The following is a 24330-nucleotide window of genomic DNA, read 5'->3' on the forward strand; positions in this document are numbered from 1 at the left end:
AGGCCTCCAGGCCAGAAGATAATATACAAAAAAAAAAAAAAATAATAAGACTCAGGAAGGAACCTGGTATAGATAAAAGTTAATACTGATGGAATGTTGAGTTGACTCTGCATTTTTCACTTTGCTCAATGTACAACTCAGGGTATAAAAGCCCTCTCTGAAACTAAAGTAAGGGGCCTCACTCACTGAAGCTTGGTCACCCCGTGTCATTCTTTCCTTATCTCTTTCTCTATCTTTCTTCATTCACTGAAATCTTCCATCCTGAGGATATCCATGGACTTTGCTGAGGCTGGACCTTGGCACCATCTCGTCTGGCTGACTCCCCACAGTCAACAGGAGTCCTCTCCCTGGGATCATTCCACAATCCCCATGGCTCCAGCTCCCAGCTTCCATGGACACCAGTGGACTTACAAGCCTGTCCAAGGTATGAAAGGATGCAGCATGGCTTGTCTATGTGGTTCTCACTCTGTTCAGACTGTCACAGATTAGTGAGTTCACTCCCCAACAGCTTCAAATGCCTCCCCCGTCCCAGTGGACGGCCATGGATGTGGCGATCTCTCCCCTGTGCTTCAGCTCCTTCTCCCCCAGGTGCAGGCTGGTCCCACTTGCTCTCCTTCTTTCCCCTTCCTCCTTGTTCCTTCTTTCCTTTGTCCTACCGAGTTCTGTATGGATCTGGATATTCCTTCTCAGTAGTCAGGGAGTCCTGCCAGTATTCACCTGGTCTTCTGTGAGAACTGCTGCATCTTTAGACATTCTTGATGCATCCGTGGAGAGAGGTGAACCACACTTCCACCTACTCCTCCGACATCTTGTCCACCCCCATTTGTGCATGTATTAGAAATGAGTTTCCCTTTCTATTAAGTAAGACTGTCATCACCACAAATGTTTAACTTTTGCTCTTTGAGGAGAACACAGGTAAGTTCCACTCTCTTCAGTTGAGTCAGTCATTCAGTGGTGTCTGAATCTTTGTGACTCCATGGACTGCACGCCAGGCTTCCCTGTCCATCCCCGACTCCAAGAGCTTACTCAAACTCATACCGTTGAGTTGGTATGCCATTTGATGATGTCCACTCTCTCAGAGATTATTTCTTTGAGATTCCTTATAATTGAGATCATATGGTATTTGTCTTTCTCTCACTTAGCTTATTTAGGGTAATGCCCTCCAGTTTCATCCATGTTGCCACAAATGAAAGGATTTCTTTCTTTTTCTAATGGCTGAATAATATTTACCTATATATATCACATCACATTGTTTTAATCCATTCATGCGTTGAAAGATACTCAGGTTGTTCATATACCAAGGCTACTGTGAATCTCTCTTTGACACAATTATTTCATTTCATTTGACTATATATATATCCAGAAGTGGGATAATGCATCACATAACAGTTCTCTTCTAAATTTCTTGAGGAACCTCCACAGTATGTTTCTGTGGGAGTTGCACCGGTATACATCCCTACCAAAGTGCATAAGCACTCCTTTTTCTCCACATCCTCAATAACATTTGTCATTTCTTACGTTTTTGGGCTAGCCATTCAAATAAGTATGAAGTAATATCTCTAGTGCTTTTGATCTACATTTCCTTTAATTATTAGTGATGCTGAGCATCTTTTCATATACCTCTTGATCATCTGTATGTCTTATTTGTGGGAAAATGTCTATTCTTTAAAGATGTAGCATACATTATGTTTCGTATATTCCAATATACGAAACTCAGTTGCTGACCTATATATCAACAATGAACTATCAGAAAGTAGAATAAAGAAAACAATCCCATTTGCTATTGCATCAAAAAAAAGATAAAACACTTAGAAGTAATCTTAAGCAATGTGTTGAAAGATTTTATACAAAACCTTTAAGACACTGATAAGAGAAATTTAAAAAGAGTTAAAGATATGTAAAGTTAGGTTGTCTATTCAATGTGTTTCTTGAGGTAGGATTTGTATTTCTATAAAGTTCCATCTTAGAACTGCTTTTGTTGCATCCTCTAGGTTTTAGATCATCATATATTCATTGTTCTTTGTTTCTAGGTATGTTTTGATTTCCCTCATTTCTTCAGTAACCTGTTTATTATTTAGAAATGTGTTGTTTAATCTCCATGTGTTTGTATTTGTTAAAGTTTTTTTTTTTCCCTATAAATGATATCTAGTCTCGTAGTGTCATGGTCAGAGAAAATGCTTGATATAATTTCAATTTCCTTAAATTTACTGAGGTTTGATTTGTGACCAAAGATGAGGAAAATATTCCATGTGCACTTGAGATGAAAGTGTATTCTTCTGCATTTGGATGGAATGTGCTAAAGATATCAGTTAGGCCTCTTTGCTCTAATATTTCCTTTTAGGCTTATGTTTCTTTATTAACTTTCTGTTCTGTTGATCTGTCCATTGGTATAGGTGTGGTGCTAACATGCCCTACTATTATTGTGTTACTATCAATTTCCCCTTTTGAGTCAGTTAGTGTTTAACTTATATATTGAGGTGCTCCTATGTTGGGTACATAAGAAGTTAAAACTGTTATGTTTTTTTCTTGGACTGACCCCTTGATCATTTTGTAGTGTTCTTCTTTATCTCTTATAATCGTTTTGATTTTAAGGTCTATTTTTTCTGATATGAGAATTGCCAATCCGGCTTTCTTTTGATTTCCATTTGCATGGAATATCTCTTTCCGTTCTCTCACTTTCAGTCTGTATGTGTCTCTAGGACTGAAATGGGTCTCTTGTAGACAGCATATATATGGGTCTTGTTTTTGTATCCATTCAGCCAGTCTGTGTGTTTTGGCAAGAATGGCAGAAGACAATAGCAAATAAAGCAACTGATAAAGGATTGTTTTCCAAAATACAAGCATCTCAAACAACTCAGTCATCAAAAGCACAGTCAAGAGCTGCAAAAATAAACTAGTGAGGCCACATCAAACTCAAAACCTTCTGCATGGTAAAAGAAGCCATCAATAAAATGAAATGACAACCTATGGAATGAAAAAAAAAATTTGCAAATCACATATTTGGAAATGGCTTCATATCCAAGTATATATAAGGGACTCATGCAACTCAGTATGAAAAGAAATCAAACAACTCAAATTATTAAATGAGCAAAGGAAGAGTAAGTGTTTCGAATAATCTGACTAGTTGACTGTAGATGAGAGAAACTGTAAGTTTTTCCTTCCAGAACAAAAGCCCATTTCTTTCTGGCATTGTATCCTGTTGGTGATTGTAGTTCACAGTATATATCCTTCACTAATAGCAATCACCCTACACTGAGCTATATGTGCTAAGAATAGCCCTACTAACTATAAAAAACTAATAACTACATACTTAATCTTGAGGCATCTAAAATCCAAGGTGATTTTCAGAATTTCCACTCCATTGTTTTCTACATTCTATTTCAAAATTGAGACACCTAGTAAAAAAGTAGGGGACCTCAATAATATATGGATAGAAAGTCATTTAACACTGAGCATTACTGGATTATAATTTGGGGGAATGTATTATTCCTAATACTATTGTAATTTTATTCCCTTTAATTCTCTGCTATACTAGGTTGATATTTATTTAAAATAGTAATACAGCCATTAAGGAGAACAGGGTGGAGATTCGTTAAAAACTGGAAATAGAACTGCCATATGACCCAGCAATCCCACTGCTGGGCATACACAGCGAGGGAACCAGAATTGAAAGAGACATGTGTACCCCAATGTTCACTGCAGCACTGTTTATAATAGCCAGGACATGGAAGCAACCTAGATGCCCATCAGCATATGAATGGTTAAGAAAACTGTGGTACATATACACAATGGAATATTACTCAGCCATTAAAAACAATACGTTTGAATCAGTTCTAATGAGGTGGATGAAACTGGAGCCTATTATACAGAGTGAAGTAAGCCAGAAATACCAATACAGTATACAATGCATATATATGGAATTTAGGAAGATAGTAACGATAACTCTGTATGCAAGACAGCAAAAGAGACACAGATAGATATATAGAACAGTCTTTTGGACTCGTGGGAGAGGGCGAGGGTGGGATGACTTGGGAGAATGGCATAGAAACAGGTATATTATCACATGTGAAATGAATCTCCAGTCCAGGTTTGATGCATGATACAGGATGTTTGGGGCTGGTGCCCTGGGATGACCCAGAGGAATGGGATAGGGAGGGAGGTGAGTGGGATGTTCAGGATGGGAAACACATGTATACTCATGGCGAGTTCCTGTCAATGTATGGCAAAACAAATAAAATATTGTAAAGGAATTAGCCTCCAATTAAAATTAACACAATAAAATAGTAATACCAATATAGAGACACATAGTACTCAAGTTACAGTAGATTGAGAAAGGCAAACCTTATGAGGCAGAAAGTGAAATCATAGAAAATTAGCAATGTTACCAAAACAAGAGGCAGTATTGCCTAGAAAGAAAGCAGAGTTCTCTAATTGTTTGGAGACAACACGAACAAGCCAGATGGGAGCCAGCCAGCTTAAACTGTGTACCAGAAACAGCACTAGAAGGAAAATGAAGTTCATAAAAATATGCTGATGCTAAACGCCAAAATCCAGACAGTAAGAGAATAAGGTAGGGTTTATGTAGATGCTGAAAATACTCAGAGAGGTAGACATAAAAGCAAATACACTAATGAGCATCAGAAAAATCAAAGCACAAAAGGGTCGGAAAAATAAATTGTAAAAGGACTTGAAGTCTGATCAAAAGAATAAGAGAATCAAATTAGAAAACCAAAATATAAAGACTTGTGCACATGATAGACCCAGAGAATGCTCAGGTGAGAAAATTTTGGCCTTAGTGACCAGCAAACAGAAGCCTCCAACATCAGGAACAAACACCCTGGGCAGGACTTACAAATGTGAGCTTCTGGGAACAGCCTCAGTTTCAAAGTTTGGGCACTGTACCACCTAAAAGTGAATGCAGACAAGAATTATAGCTTGCTATGGCACTGAATCACAGAGAGTAGTGTTTGTTAGTTTACTTTTCTCATTCAACTATAAAGTTAATGAATCATTAATGAATGATAATTGACACCATCAGTTTCCAGTCAGATCCTCATTAGTCATACAGTGGATATCTGAACCTGTTATATGACCCACAATAACAGTTTTTATAATTGAATTTATTGATGTTTAATTGAAGGAGAATTGCTTTACAATACTGTACTGCTTTCAGCCAGACATCAACATGAATCAGCCATAGGTATACCTATGTCCCCTGCTCTTGAACCTTCTTGCCACCTTCCTTCCCATTCCAACCCTCGAAGCTGTTAGAGAAAAATATGGAAGACTTCACAAATTTCAGCCTCATCCTTGGGCAGAGACCATGCTAATCTTCTCAGTATTATTCCAATTTTTAAATATATGTGCTACCAAAGCAAACACACGACTAACAATTTAACAGAAAAAATAATCATATAGTTAGTCATCTACCAATAAATGATCAATTACATTAGGAATTAGGGTATTCTGCTATATTTCAGTTCAGTTCAGTCCCTCAGTCGTGTCCGACTCTTTGTGACCCCATGAATTGCAGCACGCCAAAACTCCCTGTCCATCATCAACTCCCGGAGTTCACTCAGACTCACGTCCATTGATTCAGTGATGCCATCCAGCCAGCTCATCCTCTGTCATCCCCTTCTCCTCCTGCCCTCAATCCCTCCCAGCATCAGAGTCTTTTCCAATGAGTCAACTCTTCGCATGAGGTGGCCAAAGTACTGGAGTTTCAGCTTTAGCATCATTCCTTCCAAAGAAATCCCAGGGCTGCTCTCCTTCAAAATGGACTGGTTGGATCTCCTTGCAGTCCAAGGGACTCTCAAGAGTCTTTTCCAACACCACAGTTCAAAAGCATCAATTCTTTGGCGCTCAGCCTTCTTCACAGTTCAACTCTCACATTCATACATGACCACTGGAAAAACCATAGCCTTGACTAGAGGGACCTTAGTCGGCAAAGTAATGTCTCTGCTTTTGAATATGATATCTAAGTTGGTCATAACTTTTCTTCCAAGGAGTAAGCATCTTTTAATTTCATGGCTGCAGTCACCATCTGCAGTGATTTTGGAGCCCAAAAATATAAAGTCTGACACTGTTTCCACTGTTTCCCCATCTATTTCCCATGAAGTGATGGGACCAGATGCCATGATCTTCGTTTTCTGAATGTTGAGCTTTAAGCCAACTTTTTTGCTTTCCTCTTTCACTTTCATCAAGAGGCTTTTTCATTCCTCTTCACTTTCTGCCATAAGGGTGGTGTCAACTGCATATCTGAGATTATTGATATTTCTCCTGGCAATCTTGATTCCAGCTTGTGTTTCTTCCAGCCCAGCATTTCTGCTATATTTACCACCTCTAATAAAATTGAATTTTATAGGGTCCAAAGTTCTAAGAAAGAATTAAGCATATATTTATGCATAACGCATGTATACATGCACAGATATATATGCACACAAATACATCTATGTTATATAAGCTATTATCCTCCTTGCCTATCACAATAAGCTCTTTAGTTGATGAAAGAGATAGTCCCAAATTTATCCAACTTATGTCTCCTTTTTGAGAACCACTTCTTTTATTTTCATCACCTAATTTTAAATAACCATTTTATTCTTAGATACCATGCCCCTTTAAACTAGAGCAAAGAGAACCTAGTAAATGCTGATATCTTATCCTTAATTAAATTATCACTCTTAGTAAATTGGAAAAAAAGAATCATTCTCAGATATCATTCAGAAGGATACAATCTCTATTTTATCAGTTCTCTTGTCCAAATTCAATTCTTGCTCACTTCAGTCTTAAATTCTGCTTACTTACAAAGGACACACAGGAAAAGTAATATTAAAATCATGCTTGCAAGAGTCTATGATTTTATGCTTCTGTTGGCCAAAGGTAGGGCTAGGAATAATTTCTGAAATATTACAATACATCACTGGAGCATGAAGGTCTAGTTCTACTGTCAAAGAGGAGATGCTTGGAGACGGTTCAAAATCTAAGCCCCATGGGTTGTTAGGATGTACTCCCGACCAGACAAGTAAATTTTGTCCCTAAATAGTCAAAGTCAGGAAAGGGCAAGCCTTGTTCGCAGAGCCGATGACGTTGTCTTGGGTGCTGACCAGGTAATATTCTTGTATTACCATTTGGAGATTTATTTGCTATTTTTTTTGAAGAAACAAACATAACAAGAAGATTAAAGATGCATAAAAGCAGAAGATCTCTCAAGGTGCCTAGAAGACAGGCTAGCCAGGAGACCAGGCCCCCACACTGATAGTCAAAGACTTTAACAGTGAGTGTTTTATAGACAGAGCAGAACAAGTGGATAAAACCAATGTTCTAGATTCACTTTGTTTTGCAGTCAAAGATAAAATATTTTTCTTTTTAAGCAGAGTCATCACAGCTCCTGCTGTGGTCCTGGTTATACACATGCAGACCGAGAGCCCACAGGCATGTGTATGTGACATCAGGAAGTGAACAGATGAGTGTATTGGTGCCCAGTCACCTGCATCTGCCAATAATGGGACCTGGGGAAAATTACTTGCCCTCTCCAAGTCATTGCATATTCATTAACACAACTTGATGATCATAGTGAAGATTAAGGCTATCTCACAGGGTTCCTATGAAACACAAACTTTAAGATGTTTTAAAAGTTTTGGGAAAGTATCAAAGACATGCATGGGGTTAAAAAGGTGAGTGAGCAGATCCAAGGTACAGTATCTTTTTTCTCTTAGTATTCTCTCTGTACTCAGTAATAGTGATCAGTCAGTCACGTGTTTACTCTTACCCCAGTGTGATGGTAAACCACACAGAACAACTGGACTTTTCTTGTCACTTCAGTGTCTAAAATTCAAGCATTAGTCAACGTAGAGTGAAAAAATTACAAACTCCTAGAAGGCCTCGCTGCTCAGAGTCTGTAGATTCCCAACATTAAACTGTCTTAAAAGAATGCCCTGAACACTCTGGCTCAGAATCAACTTCCAAATATTTGTAGAGCACAGAAATACTTCTGGGAGCAATTCAAAAATACAGGAAATAACTTCTCCAAGTAGCTATCTGTGCAAATATCATCATCCATCTAAATTTTACACAGAAGGCACTCCTTCTTGCCCACCTCAGCTTCTACAGCAACAACTCCTGCTCAGAGCAACAGGGAAATAAAAGCTTCCCTCCACAGGATGGATTTGATAACCTCAGGTGACTAGATCATCTCAGAATGGCTCATGGTTTTATTTAAACAGGGTTCTGCTTGCTGCTGCTGTTGGTCATGTCAAATTTGCTCCTGTGCAAAGGCAACTCATGCCCCTCCTGCGGTCCTGACGTGTTTGTCACCTCCCTGAAATCCCTTACAAACGTGTTTATTGATGCCGCCAGGCTCTCCCACGACTTCCATAACCTTTCCGCAATAATGTTCAAGGAGTTTGTAAGTACTATGGTAGTGGTGGTTTAGTTGCTAAATCGTGTCCGACTCTTGCGACCCCATGGACTGTAGCCCGCCAGGCTCCTAGAGGTAAACTTTGCCTAAGTGACGGTGCTATACTACCCTTTAAACAAGAAGGCTGCAATAACACACTCTCTTGGTCAAAGAAGCTGTCAGCTCATAAGATGTGAAAATTGAAGAAAGGATCAGTTTTGTGAAATCTGAAAGTTTCCTAAGAAGTGTCATAAATTTTTCATTTTGCTTTCATTAATTTTCTTTTTTAAATAAGCAAAATAAATGATTTTGTATTTGTCAGCTAGAATGCCATAAAAGAATACAATAGACTCAGTGGAATAAACAACAGAAATTTATTTCCTCACAGTCTGGGGGCTAGAAGTCCAAGATCAGGGTGCCAGCAAGGTGAGGTTCTGGTAAGAACTCTTTCTTTCCAGGCTGGCTTCTCTATGAGTCCTCACAAAAGGTGGGGGGGGGGGGGGGGGGGAAGAGAGATAGAGGAAAAGACACAGAGACACAGAGAGAATTCTCTGGTGTTTCGCTTCATGAAGACACTAAACCTATTGAATGAGTGTTCTATCCTAAGAGCTCACTTACCGTTAATGGGGTTCACTGGTGGCTCAGATAGTAAAGAATCTGCTTGCAATGTGAGAGACTTGGGTTCTGTCTCTGGGTCTGGAAGATTCCCTGGAGAAGGGAACAGCAAGCCACTCCATTATTCTTGCCTGAGAAATCCCATGGAGAGAGGAATCTGGTGGGCTATAGACCATGGGATCCCAAAAAGTCGGAACCCCTTCAAAACACAGTACTTTGGCAGTTAGGTCTCTAACACATAAATTAGAAGAACACAGATTCAGTCCACAATACTACCTGACACAAGGCACTTTTAGGTGGGACTGGGGAAAGGAAGCATATTGATTTTCTGGTCCTTCAATGTCTCTGGGCTTTCTTCCCCAGGCTCAGAATAAATAGCCATTAAAGAGACATGCTCTGCAGTGAACTGGGTAGACGGAACTTATTAAACAAAGCTCAATCCTGATCACAAAAAAGAATAGGGATAGTTCTTTTAATGCTACAAATTATTGTTTTAAGATTTGCAGTGAATAGGTTTCAAGCTACAATAGAAGGGGTGTTTACAATTGGAAACAATTATTCTCTTTCTGAGAAAGGTATTTGAAAGTTGTATGTTATTCTTTTTTTTTTTTTCTATTTTTAAATTTTTATTTATTTATTTATTTATTTATTTATTTATTTTACTTTACAATTCTGTATTGGTTTTGCCATACATTGACATGAATCCACCATGGGTGTACATGCGTTCCCAAACATGAACCCCCCACCCACCCCCCTCCCCACAACATCTCTTTGGGTCATCCCCGTGTACCAGCCCCAAGCATGCCATATCCTGCATCAGACATAGACTGGTGATTCGATTCTTACATGATATTATACATGTTTCAATACCATTCTCCCAAATCATTTCACCCTCTCCCTCTCCCTCTGTGTCCAAAAGTCCGCTATACACATCTGTGTCTTTTTTGCTGTTCTGCATACAGGGTCACCATTACCATCTTTCTAAATTCCATATATATATGTGTTAGTATACTGTATTGGTGTTTTTCTTTCTGGCTTACTTCACTCTGTATAATCGGCTCCAGTTTCATCCATCTCATCAGAACTGATTCAAATGTATTCTTTTTAATGGCTGAGTAATACTTTGTTGTGTATATGTACCACAGCTTTCTTATTCATTCATCTGCTGATGGATATCTAGGTTGTTTCCATGTCCTGGCTATTATAAATAGTGCTGCGATGAACATTGGGGTACATGTGTCTCTTTCAATTCTGGTTTCCTCAGTGTGTATGCCCAGCAGTGGGATTGCTGGGTCATAAGGCAGTTCTATTTGCAATTTTTTAAGGAATCTCCACACTGTTCTCCATAGTGGCTGTACTAGTTTGCATTCCCACCAACAGTGTAGGAGGGTTCTCTTTTCTCCACACCCTCTCCAGCATTTATTGCTTGCAGATTTTTGGATCGCAGACATTCTGACTGGTGTGAATTGGTACCTCATTGTGGTTTTGATTTGCATTTCTCTAATAATGAGTGATGTTGAGCATCTTTTCATGTGTTTGTTAGCCATCTGTAGGTCTTCTTTGGAGAAATGTCTATTTAGTTCTTTGGCCCATTTTTTGATTGGGTCGTTTATTTTTCTGGAATTGAGCTCCAGAAGTTGCTTGTATATTTTTGAGATTAGTTGTTTGTCAGTTGCTTCATTTGCTATTATTTTCTCCCATTCTGAAGGCTGTCTTTTCACCTTGCTTATATTTTCCTTTGTTGTGCAGAAGCTTTTAATTTTAATGAGATCCCATTTGTTTATTTTTGCTTTTATTTCCAATATTCTGGGAGGTGGATCATAGAGGATCCTGCTGTGGTTTATGTCGGAGAGTGTTTTGCCTATGTTCTCCTCTAGGAGTTTTATAGTTTCTGTTCTTACATTTAGATCTTTAATCCATTTTGAGTTTATCTTTGTATGTGGTGTTAGAAAGTGATCTAGTTTCATTCTTTTACTAGTGGTTGACCAGTTTTCCCAGCACCACTTGTTAAAGAGATTGTCTTTACTCCATTGTGTATTTTTGCCTCCTTTGTCAAAGATAAGGTGTCCATATGTGTGTGGATTTATCTCTGGGCTTTCTATTTTGTTCCATTGATCAATATTTCTGTCTTTGTGCCAATACCATACTGTCTTGATGACTGTGGCTTTGTAGTAGAGCCTGAAGTCAGGCAAGTTGTTTCCTCCAGTTCCATTCTTCTTTCTCAAGATTGCTTTGGCTATTCGAGGTTTTTTGTATTTCCATACAAATCTTGAAATTGTTTGTTCTAGTTCTGTGAAAAATATCGCTGGTAGCTTGATAGAGATTGCATTGAATTTGTAAATTGCTTTGGGTAGTATACTCATTTTCACTATATTGATTCTTCCAATCCATGAACAAGGTATATTTCTCCATGTATTAGTGTCTTCTTTGATTTCTTTCATCAGTGTTTTATAGTTTTCTATATATAGGTCTTTAGTTTCTTTAGGTAGATATATTCCTAAGTATTTTATTCTTTTCGTTGCAATGGTGAATGGAAGTGTTTCCTTAATTTCTTTTTCTACTTTCTCATTATTAGTGTATAGGAATGCAAGGGATTTCTGTGTGTTGATTTTATATCCTGAAACATTACTATATTCATTAATTAGCTCTAGTAATTTTCTGGTGGAGTCTTTAGGGTTTTCTATGTAGAGGATCATGTCATCTGCAAACAGTGAGAGTTTTACTTCTTCTTTTCCAATTTGGATTCCTTTTATTTCTTTTTCTGCTCTGATTGCTGTGGCCAAAACTTCCAGAACTATGTTGAATAGTAGTGGTGAAAGTGGGCACCCTTGTCTTGTTCCTGACTTTAGGGGAAATGCTTTCAATTTATCACCATTGTGGGTAATGTTTGCTGTGGGTTTGTCATATATAGCTTTTATTATGTTGAGGTATGTTCCTTCTATTCCTGCTTTCTGGAGAGTTTTTATCATAAATGGATGTTGAATTTTGTCAAAGGTCTTCTCTGCATCTATTGAGATAATGATATGGCTTTTATTTTTCAATTTGTTAATGTGGTGAATTACATTGATTGATTTGCAGATATTGAAGAATCCTTGCATCCCTGGGATAAAGCCCACTTGGTCATGGTGTACGATCTTTTTAATGTGTTGTTGGATTCTGATTGCTAGAATTTTGTTAAGGATTTTTGCATCTATGTTCATCAGTTATATTGGCCTGTAGTTTTCTTTTTTTGTAGTATCTTTGTCAGGTTTTGGTATTAGGGTGATGGTGGCCTCATAGAATGAGTTTGGAAGTTTCCCATTCTCTGCAATTTTCTGGAAGAGTTTGAGTAGGATAGGTGTTAGCTCTTCTCTAAATTTTTGGTAGAATTCAGCTGTGAAGCCATCTGGACCTGGGCTTTTGTTTGCTGGAAGATTTCTGATTACAGTTTCAATTTTCATGCTTGTGATGGGTCTGTTAAGATTATCTATTTCTTCCTGGTTCAGTTTTGGACAATTGTACTTTTCTAAGAATTTGTCCATTTCTTCCACGTTGTCCATTTTATTGGCATATAATTGCTGATAGTAGTCTCTTATGATCCTTTGTATTTCTGTGTTGTCTGTAGTGATCTCTCCATTTTCATTTCTAATTTTATTGGTTTGATTTTTCTCTCTTTGCTTCTTGATGAGTCTGGCTAATGGTCTGTCAATTTTATCAATTAGGTCTAACTGGTCTAATGTATCATTTAAAGTTTGTGTTTCCTTGTTAATTTTCGGTTTAGTTGATCGTCCATAGGTGTGAGTGGGGTATTAAAGTCTCCCACTATTATTGTGTTGTTGTTAATTTCCCCTTTCATACTTGTTAGCATTTGTCCTACATATTGTGGTGCTCCTATATTGGGTGCATATATATTTATAATTGTTATATCTTCTTCTTGGATTGATCCTTTGATCATTATGTAGTGGCCTTCTTTGTCTCTTTTCACAGCCTTTGTTTTAAAGTCTATTTTATCAGATATGAGTATTGCCACTCCTGCTTTCTTTTGGTCTCTATTTGCGTGGAATATCTTTTTCCAACCCTTCACTTTCAGTCTTTATGTGTCCCTTGTTTTGAGGTGGGTCTCTTGTAAGCAGCATAGAGAGGGGTCTTGTTTTTGTATCCATTCGGCCAGTCTTTGCCTTTTGGTTGGGGCATTCAATCCATTTATGTTTAAGGTAATTATTGATAAGTATGATCCCGTTACCATTTACTTTATTATTTTGGGTTTGGCTTTATACTCCCTTTTTGTGTTTCCTGTCTAGAGAATATCCCTTAGAATTTGTTGGAGAGCTGGTTTGGTGGTGCTGAATTCTCTCAGCTTTTGCTTGTCTGTAAAGCTTTTGATTTCTCCTTTGTACTTGAATGAGATCCTTGCTGGGTACAGTAATCTGGGCTGTAGGTTATTTTCTTTCATCACTTTAAGTATGTCTTGCCATTCCCTCCTGGCCTGGAGAGTTTCTATTGAGAGATCAGCTGTTATCCTTATGGGAATCCCCTTGTGTGTTACTTGTTGTTTTTCCTGTGCTGCTTTTAATAGTTGTTCTTTGTGTTTGATCTTTGTTAATTTGATTAATATGTGTCTTGGGGTGTTTCGCCTTGGGTTTGTCCTGTTTGAAACTCTCTGGGTTTCTTGGACTTGGGTGATTATTTCATTCCCCATTTTAGGGAAGTTTTCAACTATTATTTCCTCAAGGATTTTCTCATGGTCTTTCTTTTTGTATTCTTCTTCTGGGACTCCTATAATTCGAATGGTGGAGCATTTCATATTGTCCTGGAGGTCTCTGAGATTGTCCTCATTTCTTTTAATTCATTTTTCTTTTTTCCTCTCTGATTCATTTATTTCTACCATTCTATCTTCTATTTCACTAATCCTATCTTCTGCCTCTGTTATTCTACTATTTGTTGCCTCCAGAGTGTTTCTGATCTCATTTGTTGCATTATTCATTGTATATTGACTCTTTCTTATTTCTTCTAGGTCCTTGTTAAACCTTTCTTGCATCTTCTCAATCCTTGTCTCTAGGCTATTTATCTGTGATTCCATTTTGATTTCAAGATTTTGGATCATTTTCACTATCAATATTCAGAATTCTTTCTCAGGTAGATTCCCTATCTCTTCCTCTTTTGTTTGGTTTGGTGGGCATTTCTCCTGTTCCTTTACCTGCTGAGTATTCCTCTGTCTCTTCATCTTGGTTATATTGCTGCTTTTGGGATGGCCTTTTTATATTCTGGTAATTTGTGGAGTTCTCTTTATTGTGGAGCTTCCTCACTGTGGGTGGGGTTGTATCAGTGGCTTGTCAAGGTTTCCTGGTCAAGGAGGCTTGTGTTGGAGGTCTGGTGGGTGGATCTGGGTTTCTTCTCTCTGGAGTGCAGTGGAGTGACCAGTAATGGGTTATGAGACGTCAAAAGTTTTGGAGTAACTTTGAGCTGCCTGTATATTGAAGCTCAGGGGTGTGTTACTGTGTTGCCGGAGAATTTGCATGGTATGTCTTGCTCTGGAACTTGTTGGCCCTTGGGTGGAGCTTGGTTTCAGTGTATGTATGGAGGCATTTGATGAGCTCCTATTGCTTAATGTTCCCTGAATTCAGGAGTTCTCTGATGTTCTCAGGCTTTGGACTTAAGCCTCCTGCTTCTGGTTTTCGGTTTTATTTTTACAGTGGTCTCTAGACTTCTCCATCTATACAGCACCGATGATAAAACATCTAGGTTAAAGATGAAAAGTTTCTCCACATTGAGGGACACCCAGAGAGGTTCACTGAGTTACATGGAGGAGAGAAGAGGGAGGAGGTAGTTAGAGGTGACTGGAATGAGATGCAGTGAGATCAGAAGAGGAGAGAGCAAGCTAGTCAATAGTCACTTCCTTATGTGCGCTCCATAGTCTGGACTTCTCAGAGGTATTCACGGAGTTATACAGGGAAGAGGAGAGGGAGGAAGTAGACAGAGGTGGCCAGGAGGGTAAGAGAGAGGAATGGAAAGGAGAGAGACAAATCCAGCCAGTAATCAGTTCCTTAGGTGTTCTCCACCGTCTGGAACACACAGAGATTCACAGAGTTGGATATAGAAGAGATGGGGGTGGGGGTGGGGGGAGAAACAGAGGCCACCTGGTGGAGAAAAAGGAGAGTCCAAAGGAGGAGAGAGTGGTCAAGCCAGTAATCTCACTGTCAGGTAAAATTGGGTAGTGAAGTTTGGGTTTTGAAATGTACAAAGTTGACAACAACAACCAAAAAGCAAAAATTAAAAATCTAGAGTAGAGTTTGGATTTTCAAAAATACAATATTAAAGAGAAGAAGCAGAAGGAAAAAAGTAAAAAAAAGAAAGAAAAAAAATAAGAAAAATAAAACACAAGAATTATTAAAAAACACCAACAACAACCACACAAAGACTATATATGGTGTTTGCCTTAAAAAAGTAAGAGTATTTTTTTTGAAAAGTAATAGTAGGTTATAGAAATAAAAATTAGAGGAGAAATAGAAGACTTAACAATTTTTTTAAAAAGTTAGAAAAAAGAGAAAAAGAAAAAAAAAGAAAGAAAAACAATAAGGAATGATTGTAAAAATAGTAAAAATGTATCTGGCCCTTCTCTGATGTTGTGGGCCATGTGGGGTCACTTCCAAGGTGGTTCCCTCTGTTTAACTTCTTCTGTTTGCTGGTCTCTTCAGTGTCTGAATTCCATCCTGACACATGGGGGCGGTGGTGGACACTTTTTTTGTTGTTGTTTTAGGCTCACTAGTTCAGTCGTGCTGTGGGGAGGGGGGGATGCTGCAAACAAATAGCACTGTCGTGGGCACACAGTGTCTCAGCCCCACTGGACCTGTCCCTTCCCGCGGTGCACAAACCGCTCCAGCTCTAAGGTGCTCAGCTTGGAACCGTCTGAGGCCGGCCCTAGGCTGCGTGCACCTCCCCAGTCTAAGCCGCTCAGGTTTGGCGCTCAGGTAGCCCTCAGAGGCACAGATTCGGTTGAGACTGCGTTTTGTGCCCTTCCCAGGTCCGAGTAGCTCAGGAGTTTGATGAGCGCGGTCACTGCGACTTGTCGCCTTTTCTGTCTCTGCTGCTCAATTTTCTGGGTGTACTGCTGGCACTCATTGTGAGGCGGATGGTGACTGTCCAGCACCCCCAGAAGTCTTAGCAAAGAAGCCTGCCTGCAGTTTGGTAGGTAAAGTCTCTCTGGGGTTGCAATTGCCCCTTTCCAGCCCTTACGGCTCTGGCTGCCTGTCCCCGGCGGGGGATGGTCTGCAGCCGGCTATTTCCCTTCCGTCCTTTGTTCTGTGCATGGTCCTGGCGGTGTCTTATGTTCGAGCTTTTCAAGTGGTAGCTATCCCCCAGTCTGGTTTGCTAGCCCAAGTTAGATCGCTTTGGTTACACGTGGGGCGTTCCTGCCCGATTCTTACAAAGCACTGCAGCCCGCGCCTCCCGCGCTTCCCTGCCCTGCCCCCACTTGCTAGTGGCGGATGCAGGCGTCTGCGCTGCTTTTCCGCTGGGGCAGTTACTGTTGGGCTTGTAATCTGTTGGTTTTAATTATTTATTTATTTTTCCTTCCTGTTATGTTGCCCTCTGTGTTTCCAAGGCTCGCCACAGACTCGGCAGGGAGAGTGTTTCCTGGTGTTTGGAAACCTCTCTTCTTAGAATTCCCTTCCCAGGATGGAGCTCCCTCCCCACCTCCTTTGTCTCTTTTCTCATCTTTTATATTTTTTCCTACCTGTTTTTGAAGACAATGATCTGCTTTTCTGGTTGCCTGATGTCCTCTGCCTGCATTCAGAGGTTGTTTTGTGGAGTTTGCTCAGCGTTGAAATGTTCTTTTGAGGAATTTGTGAGGGAGAAAGTGGTCTTCCCATCCTATTCCTCTGACATCTTAGGACCGCCCCCTGTATGTTAATTCTTTTAGGTCAATCAGGGAGCACACAGTAGAGCAGACAGCTAATAAAAGGCGGTGCTAAAAGTTTCTATTAAAGTCACGCAGTCCTTTTTACTTACTAGATTTTCTTTCATCCTCCATTTTGACTGTCCATTTTTTTCCCAACTCTTCCAAGTAAACAAAAGATTAAATGGTTAAATATAGGTGCATGCATACATTCCAAGTCAATTCAATTGTGCCCAACTCTTTGCAACCCTACTGACTGTGGCCCAACAGGCTCCTCTGTCCAGTGGATTGGCCAGGCAAGAATACTGGAGTATGCTGCTGTACCCTCTTGCAAGGGATGCTCCATACCTAGGGATCAAACCTGAGTTTTCTTATATCTCCTGCATTGGCTGGAATATTCTTTATTACTACCATCCCCTGGGAAGCACCAAATATTGGTACATATGTACTATATTTGGTTTAAATAGAAAAAAAAAAGATAATGATAGAACAGAGAAGGGAAAAGGTTAAACTTAGAAAAGTTATATGTAAAATCATTTTTATAGAGTCAAGGTATAGAAAAGTAGGAAAAGGACTTTCACATTTTGTGATGCCCCCCTGTTAAAAAAACATACACATCTATCAAACATGTTAATGTTCTGTTAATGGGTTCATCTACTGAATGCCCAACAACCCTAACTAACTGGCTGATCACTTTCAGGATGAAAAATATGCCCAGGGCAAACAGTACTATATCAATGCAACCAACAGCAGCCACACCAATTTTTTCCATACTCCTGAAGAAACAGATAAAGCCCATCAGATGAACGTGAGTTTCACCTGTGTTTTTCACTGGATCAAATGAGATAGTATGTAGCTTACCAGACTTAAGATTATTAGAGGTTATGGTAACTGTACATGCAGAAAAAGGTGGAGGAACCATAAGCAATTGAAGAGAAATTATATAATGCAGTTGATGAAGCATGAGCGAAATCAAGGGATGACTAAAGGTCTGTAGTTCAGTTCAGATGCTCAGTCATTTCCGACTTTTGCGACCCCATGATTCGCAGCACGCCAGGCCTCCCTGTCCATCACCAATTCCTGGAGTTCACTCAGACTCACGTCCATCAAGTCAGTGATGCCATCCAGCCATCTCATCCTCTGTTGTCTCCTTCTCCTCTGCCCCCAATCTCTCCCAGCATCAGAGTCTTTTCCAATTAGTCAACTCTTCACATGAGGTGGCCAAAGTATTGGAGTTTCAGCTTTAGCATCATTCCTTCCAAAGAAATCCCAGGGCTGATCTTCAAAATGGACTGGTTGGATCTCCTTGCAGTCCAAGGGACTCTCAAGAGTCTTCTCCAGCACCACAGTTCAAAAGCATCAATTCTTCGGTGCTCAGCCTTCTTCACAGTCCAACTCTCACATTCACACATGACCACTGGAAAAACCATAGCCTTGACTAGAGGAACCTTAGTCGGCAAAGGAATGTCTCTGCTTTTGAATATGATATCTAGTTTGGTCATAACTTTTCTTCCAAGGAGTAAGCGTCTTTTAATTTCATGGCTGCAGTCACCATCTGCAGTGATTTTGGAGCCCCCCAAAATAAAGTCTGACACTGTTTCCACTGTTTCCCTATCTATTTCCCATGAAGGGACTGAATGCCATGAACTTCGTTTTCTGAATGTTGAGCTTTAAGCCAACTTTTTCACTCTCCTCTTTCACTTTCATCAAGAGGCTTTTTCATTCCTCTTCACTTTCTTCCATAAGGGTGGTGTCATCTGCATATCTGAGGTTATTGATATTTCTCCTGGCAGTCTTGATTCCAGCTTATGATTTTTCCAGTCCAGCGTTTCTCATGATGTACTCTGCATATAAGTTAAATAAGCAGGGTGACAATATACAGCCTTGATGTCCTCCTTTTCCTATTTGGAACCAGTCTGTTGTTCCATGTCCAGTTCTAACTGTTGCTTCCTGACCTACATACAGATTTCTCAAGAGGCAGGTCAGGTGGTCTGGTATTCCCATCTCTTTCAGAATTTTCCACAGTTTATTGTGATCCACACAGTCAAAGGCTTTAGCATAATCAATAAAGCAGAAATAGATGTTTTTCTGGAACTCTCTTGTTTTTTCCATGATCCTGCTAATGTTGGCAATTTGATCTCTGGCTCCTCTGTAGTAGCAACATAAATAACAGATCTATTGATTGTCCATGCAGACAACTTTAGTTTAACCAATGCATTAGACACAGGATTGCAGCTATTATTCTTTATGAAAACAGGAAATGAATGGGAACTTCCATGTGTAAAATGTAAGATTGAAAATTCATAAATATGTAAGAAACACAGCTCAGTTTTGAATCTTCCCTCTTACTAGTGACTCCTACTTGGGAATCCTATACTGCACCACCCATGCTCCCATATCTGCCTTTCAAGGCTCTCCTGATTCTGCTTCTACTTCTCTTATACCTCCTTCATTCGTCATTCTCAATGACTCTCTGTCACATTTTATTCTTAATTTGTAAGTCTCCCCCACAATGGCCTATAAAACATTGCTTTGCTTCTCATGGCTGCAACAATTGCCTCTGTTTTGAGGACAACACAGTTTACATATCAAGCCTCAATCACTTATGGCAACTCCAAATTTTCACTGTTATAATCTCTCCTTTCTGATTTCGTGCATTATCCTTCCTCCTAACATTATTTAAACTATTTTAACATGCATCCCCCCTTAAAATTCTTTCTCTCTTTACAACCTTCTTATAATATCAGCATTGTTTTCCTCTGTTAAGCTTATTAATAATGAGGGTGAACAAGTACAGGAAAAAGGACAAAGAGGAAGAAGAGGAGGGATTGTTCAATAAGCTTAAATTTAAAGTTTATTGAGAGTTCCTACCTCGCCTCACATTTTACTAAGCACTTTATGTGCATTACTATATTTAATCCTACTCAGTTGTCTGTTCTTTAACAGTAAAACAGTTCATGACTGTAAAGAAATCAAGCATATTAACTAGAGATCTTCAGCCCCCGGGATTTTCAGGCTCAATTCTGCTTGTAGTAGTGAACTGGGGAGGGAACCCTGGTATGAAAAAAGTGTCAGAGGTTTTCCCATCAAGCGCCATAGAAATTGAGAACATGTTCGACAAACTTCAAGCATTCATAGAGAGTCGATTCAGCAAGGTGAGCATCCTGCAGAGGGCTTTCTTGCTTTGTTCATGAATGAAAGAGGTGACCTCTGTAATGCGTAAGGAGTTTGGAAATATCTCATTTTGTAAGAAAAAATTCATGACTTCTATATGCTAGACTGCTACTACATAAAGCAGGAGCCTAGTCATTCATAGTGATAGATTCTACTGTAAAGGAATCAGATTTTCACTGCAATTTTTGACATGTACAGCATTGCCTGCATTGCACACAATTCTATCAAAAGCTTGCATCTTTCTGGGCACAGGTGGTTGAAATATTTTCAAGAGTATTAGTACTAGAGAACAGAATTTCCAATATCAGCGTTTTTCTAAAGTATGCCAGGAAGAAAAACACCAATACAGTATACTAACACATATATATGGAATTTAGAAAGATGGTAATGATAACCCTGTATGCAAGACAGCAAAAGAGACACAGATGTATAGAATGGACTTTTGGACTCTGGGGGAGAGGGAGAGAGTGGGATGATGTGGGAGAATGGCATTGAAACATGTATACTATCATGTGAGAAACGAATCGCCAGTCTATATTCCATAAGGATACAGGATGCTTGGGGCTGGTGCACGGGGATGATCCGGAGAGATGATATGGGGTGGGAGGTGCGAGGGGGGTTCAGGATTGGGAACTCATGTACATCCGTGGCGGATTCATGTCAATGTATGGCAAAACCAATACAGTATTGTAAAATAAAATAAAGTAAAAATTTAAAAAAAATTGAAAAAAATAAAAATAAAGTATCCCAGGACATCTGCTATTGAAGTTCCACTTGTCTTCTTTCTCTGTTCTCCTCAAATCAATGGATGAGAGTGGGAAGGAAGAAAAGAGAATGTTAAAATTAAACTTGAGTTATGTTTCTACTTTTTAGATTTCTAATAGTTTTCTCTAAGGCTGGCTCCCAAAGCCATATCTAGAGAGTTTTATATTCATATGTCTTCCCCAAATCTTAATTTGTAATTAGAAGAAAAAAATAAGCAAATACTAATAAAACACATAAGAAGTCATTATCATTTGGGTATTCAGATTATTGTTCCAGTCTTGTGGATGATATAGGAGGCTCGCATTACCTGGTCAGGACTCCCATCCCTGATGTCCAGCGATGAAGATAGGCGTGACTCTGAATTTTATAACCTGTTCCACTGCATGCACAGGAATTCATGTAAAGTTGACATGTACATCAAATTCCTAGTGTGCCAAACCCGCAAAATATGCCAAATTCACATCCATCCCATCCAGCTCTGAGATGGTCATAATGATCTATCCCATAGCAAGCTATTTTGAAATTTACAGCTTTTTAATGCATGCTCTGTAATGGGTCTTTTCTTAAAAAAATAAACACAGATGCTTTAGAGATGTCAAAATCTGAGAGGGCATTTTGTTAACATTTCTTAATTTAAGAGAAAATCAAAAGAAAATCCACTCTTACATTGAGAGAATGAAGCACCTATTAAAATTAGTCACAAATAGTAGAACCTGGCATTACAAAGAAGACCACTAAGAGATTATGTAAGAATCACAGCCAATTATTGTGGGTCAAGTTATTAGAATCAAAGATTTAGATAATTGTTCATGGTTCTGGTCATGCCACCAAGAAGACTGAATTCTCAGGATTCTTTATGAAAGCCAGCTACGAACTGTCAGCCAACTATCACAGTGTTACACCAGACAAGACAAGTGCTTTGCACTTTTGTGTAAATAGTATGAGGTTTACTAAACTGTCTAAAGATTATTAGGATGCTGTCTTAGTCCTTCTGGGTTGCTATAACAAAAGATCACAGGCTTAAAAACAATGAAAATGGATTTCCACAGTGTGGTCATGCAGGGCCCTTTTTGGTCATACACTTTTTACTGTATCCTCGTACAGGGGATGGCTCGGGAGATCTGTGCGTCTCTTATATATAAAAGTGCTCATATCTCATTGAGGAGGCTCCACCCTTATAACTCCATCACCTCACAAAGGCCCCACCTAGGGTTACCATAACCATGAGAATCAGGGTTTCATCATATGAAATTTCTGGGGGACACAAAGGTTGAGACCATCGCAGATACAAAGGTGAACTGGCTCATCCTCCTCCAGGGGCTGTCATCACCCACACTCCACTGCATCTTCATCTCCTGCATCACCTTGCACCCATTCCACACATTCCATCACTCTGGGTTTCCTAAGTCCAGGTCAGTCAAGTGTCAGCTCCATCTTATATTCAGCCTATTCAATGTTTCCCTCTCCCCTGCTGACGCCCAGGGGACCTACCAGGAAGTGCAGATGTGTCCATTTCTGCAAGGTTCCTTCTCTCTCCCTCTCTGGATCTTCATTCTTTGGGCCATGTTGGAACAGGGTAGATGGTAACGAGAGGGAAAGTTCTGACATCACTGACTTACATGGAGCTTTTGTAGCCTTCTCTTGGTCCAGATGGACTGGTCTGAAATTCCCCCTGACTGACAAGTGTTCCCTTGAGGTGTATCCTGGTGATTTACCAGGACAGTCACAAGTTGGGGATCCCCAATGTCATAGTTTCCTTTTTAATCAGGGGAAATGTTCTGGAAGCCAAGCTCCCCACCTGCAGTAGTCACCAGAGCCTCTCTGTTTCCCTCACTCTGCAAGCACCATCTGGAGAATATTAAGCAGCCCACAGTGAGCTGCCTACTAGCTGACCCACAGGATACCCATGTATCATAAACACTCTAAACAATTGAATGGCAGAAATACTGGTGTGCATCTGTCCCTGCCTGAGGCCTCTGGACAATTGTCCAATTGGTCATGTAGACACTGAGTAGATCAGAAAGCTGAATTCAAAAACACATTTATCCGAAAAGTGAGATACCATTCTCTCTTCCTTTTAGAGTAACTATCCTTGTCATTAATTATTTGGCCTTACAAACATGCCCTAGTAGATCCCTGAATTATAAAATTCTCCAAATAGACTGAGACTGGAGCAGTGTGACTGGATTATGGATGCTCAGCTTGTTAAACTGCCTCCAAACAATCTAGGATGAGGGCCAATCTCTTGACTGACTCTGCTAAGAAGTCAGTGATATTGCTGGGCTGGTTTTGTAGCATCTTTAGGGCTTTAGCAGTAATTCCTGGTAAAGAAAATGGGAAATCAAAAGGTAGATGGAAAGGGGGATGCATAAGAGAGAAGCAGAGAAAGACAGAAGGAAGGAAAAGCAGCAAAGGGAAAGTGTGTCTAGGGCATGGGTAGTGAAGGATGAAATGCTGTTAGAACACTTTATTTTTAAGGACCCAAATATATAGGCTTTTTTTAATATCCTGAGAGCAAATATTTCATATTGCTTTTCCAGGAAAAAAACTTGTAATCACTTTCTAAGTCAATTACTGCCCTAAACATCTAATTCTGTTACTTGCTTAACTTTCTTTCCTTCAATGTCTCGATATTTCCAGCAGAGAGGATGGCATTTATTAGAGGGATAATTTGGCAATTAGGGGGACAATGCAATTGGAGGAAATATACACACAACAATAGACCACACACATCTTCATGTATTTGTCTTTTATAAAATTTATTTCAAGCATAAATTTATGTCTTTAGGTCAACAACAGTAGTGGTGACATTCAGAGGTCTCCCCTTGCTTGCCTATGACATAAAAAGTGAATACTGTAGATTTCAGACAATATTGAACAGAGCCATGGATATACTATAGAGTCAGTCAGGAATAGCCAAAGTGGGGATACTTGGACAGCATTTAACAATTACTCCCTTGCCATCCACAAAGCATTGATTTTCCCCTCTTTTACACATTTCCATGTAATACTACATTTGAAGAAATGGCCCTGTTATATCAAGAATAGTAGCAGTGGTTACCGAAAAGAAACAAACAAATGAAGAACCTTTGAAGTTCAGTGACCTTATAGATTAGTAAATAACATGTCATGGATACAATGAGGACTTAAACTGAAGTTTAATAAAATCTCTATTTTCCAGAAGCAGGCCCACAGGTTGTGGAGAAGGAGAGGGTGATATAAACACACAAAGTGCTATATTGCATGCATGGTAGCGTGAAGAGGAAGATGTGATGCTACCACGGGGCTACAGTGGATTGAAGTAAAGCCAGGAGCCATCTGAGTGTGTCATAGGAGTGATGCAAATGGAATGGCTTTATGATGGAGTTTTGAAACGTTGGTGGGATCTTAATGTGCAAAAATAGAAAAACAGTATATCTGTCAATTCATTTAGGATAATCTTATGAAGTAAGGATCTCTGACATCCTAGATCAAGGCAACTGAGATATTACTATATATAGCATTATAA

At 39.4% G+C, this 24330-nt stretch overlaps 1 non-coding gene and 1 pseudogene across 1 annotated transcript; one reads left to right on the top strand and one right to left on the bottom strand.

Annotated features, from left to right (window-relative positions):
- Positions 1-369: 369 nt before the first annotated feature.
- Positions 370-21304, top strand: LOC120870255 (annotated as a pseudogene).
- Positions 5274-5384, bottom strand: LOC120870667. The gene has a single exon (XR_005722866.1). It is a non-coding gene; the product is annotated as a U6 spliceosomal RNA (small nuclear RNA).
- Positions 21305-24330: the final 3026 nt, after the last annotated feature.

The sequence above is a fragment of the Oryx dammah genome, unplaced genomic scaffold, assembly GCF_014754425.2.
Source record: "Oryx dammah isolate SB20612 unplaced genomic scaffold, SCBI_Odam_1.1 HiC_scaffold_11, whole genome shotgun sequence".
Classification (NCBI taxonomy): domain Eukaryota; kingdom Metazoa; phylum Chordata; class Mammalia; order Artiodactyla; family Bovidae; genus Oryx; species Oryx dammah.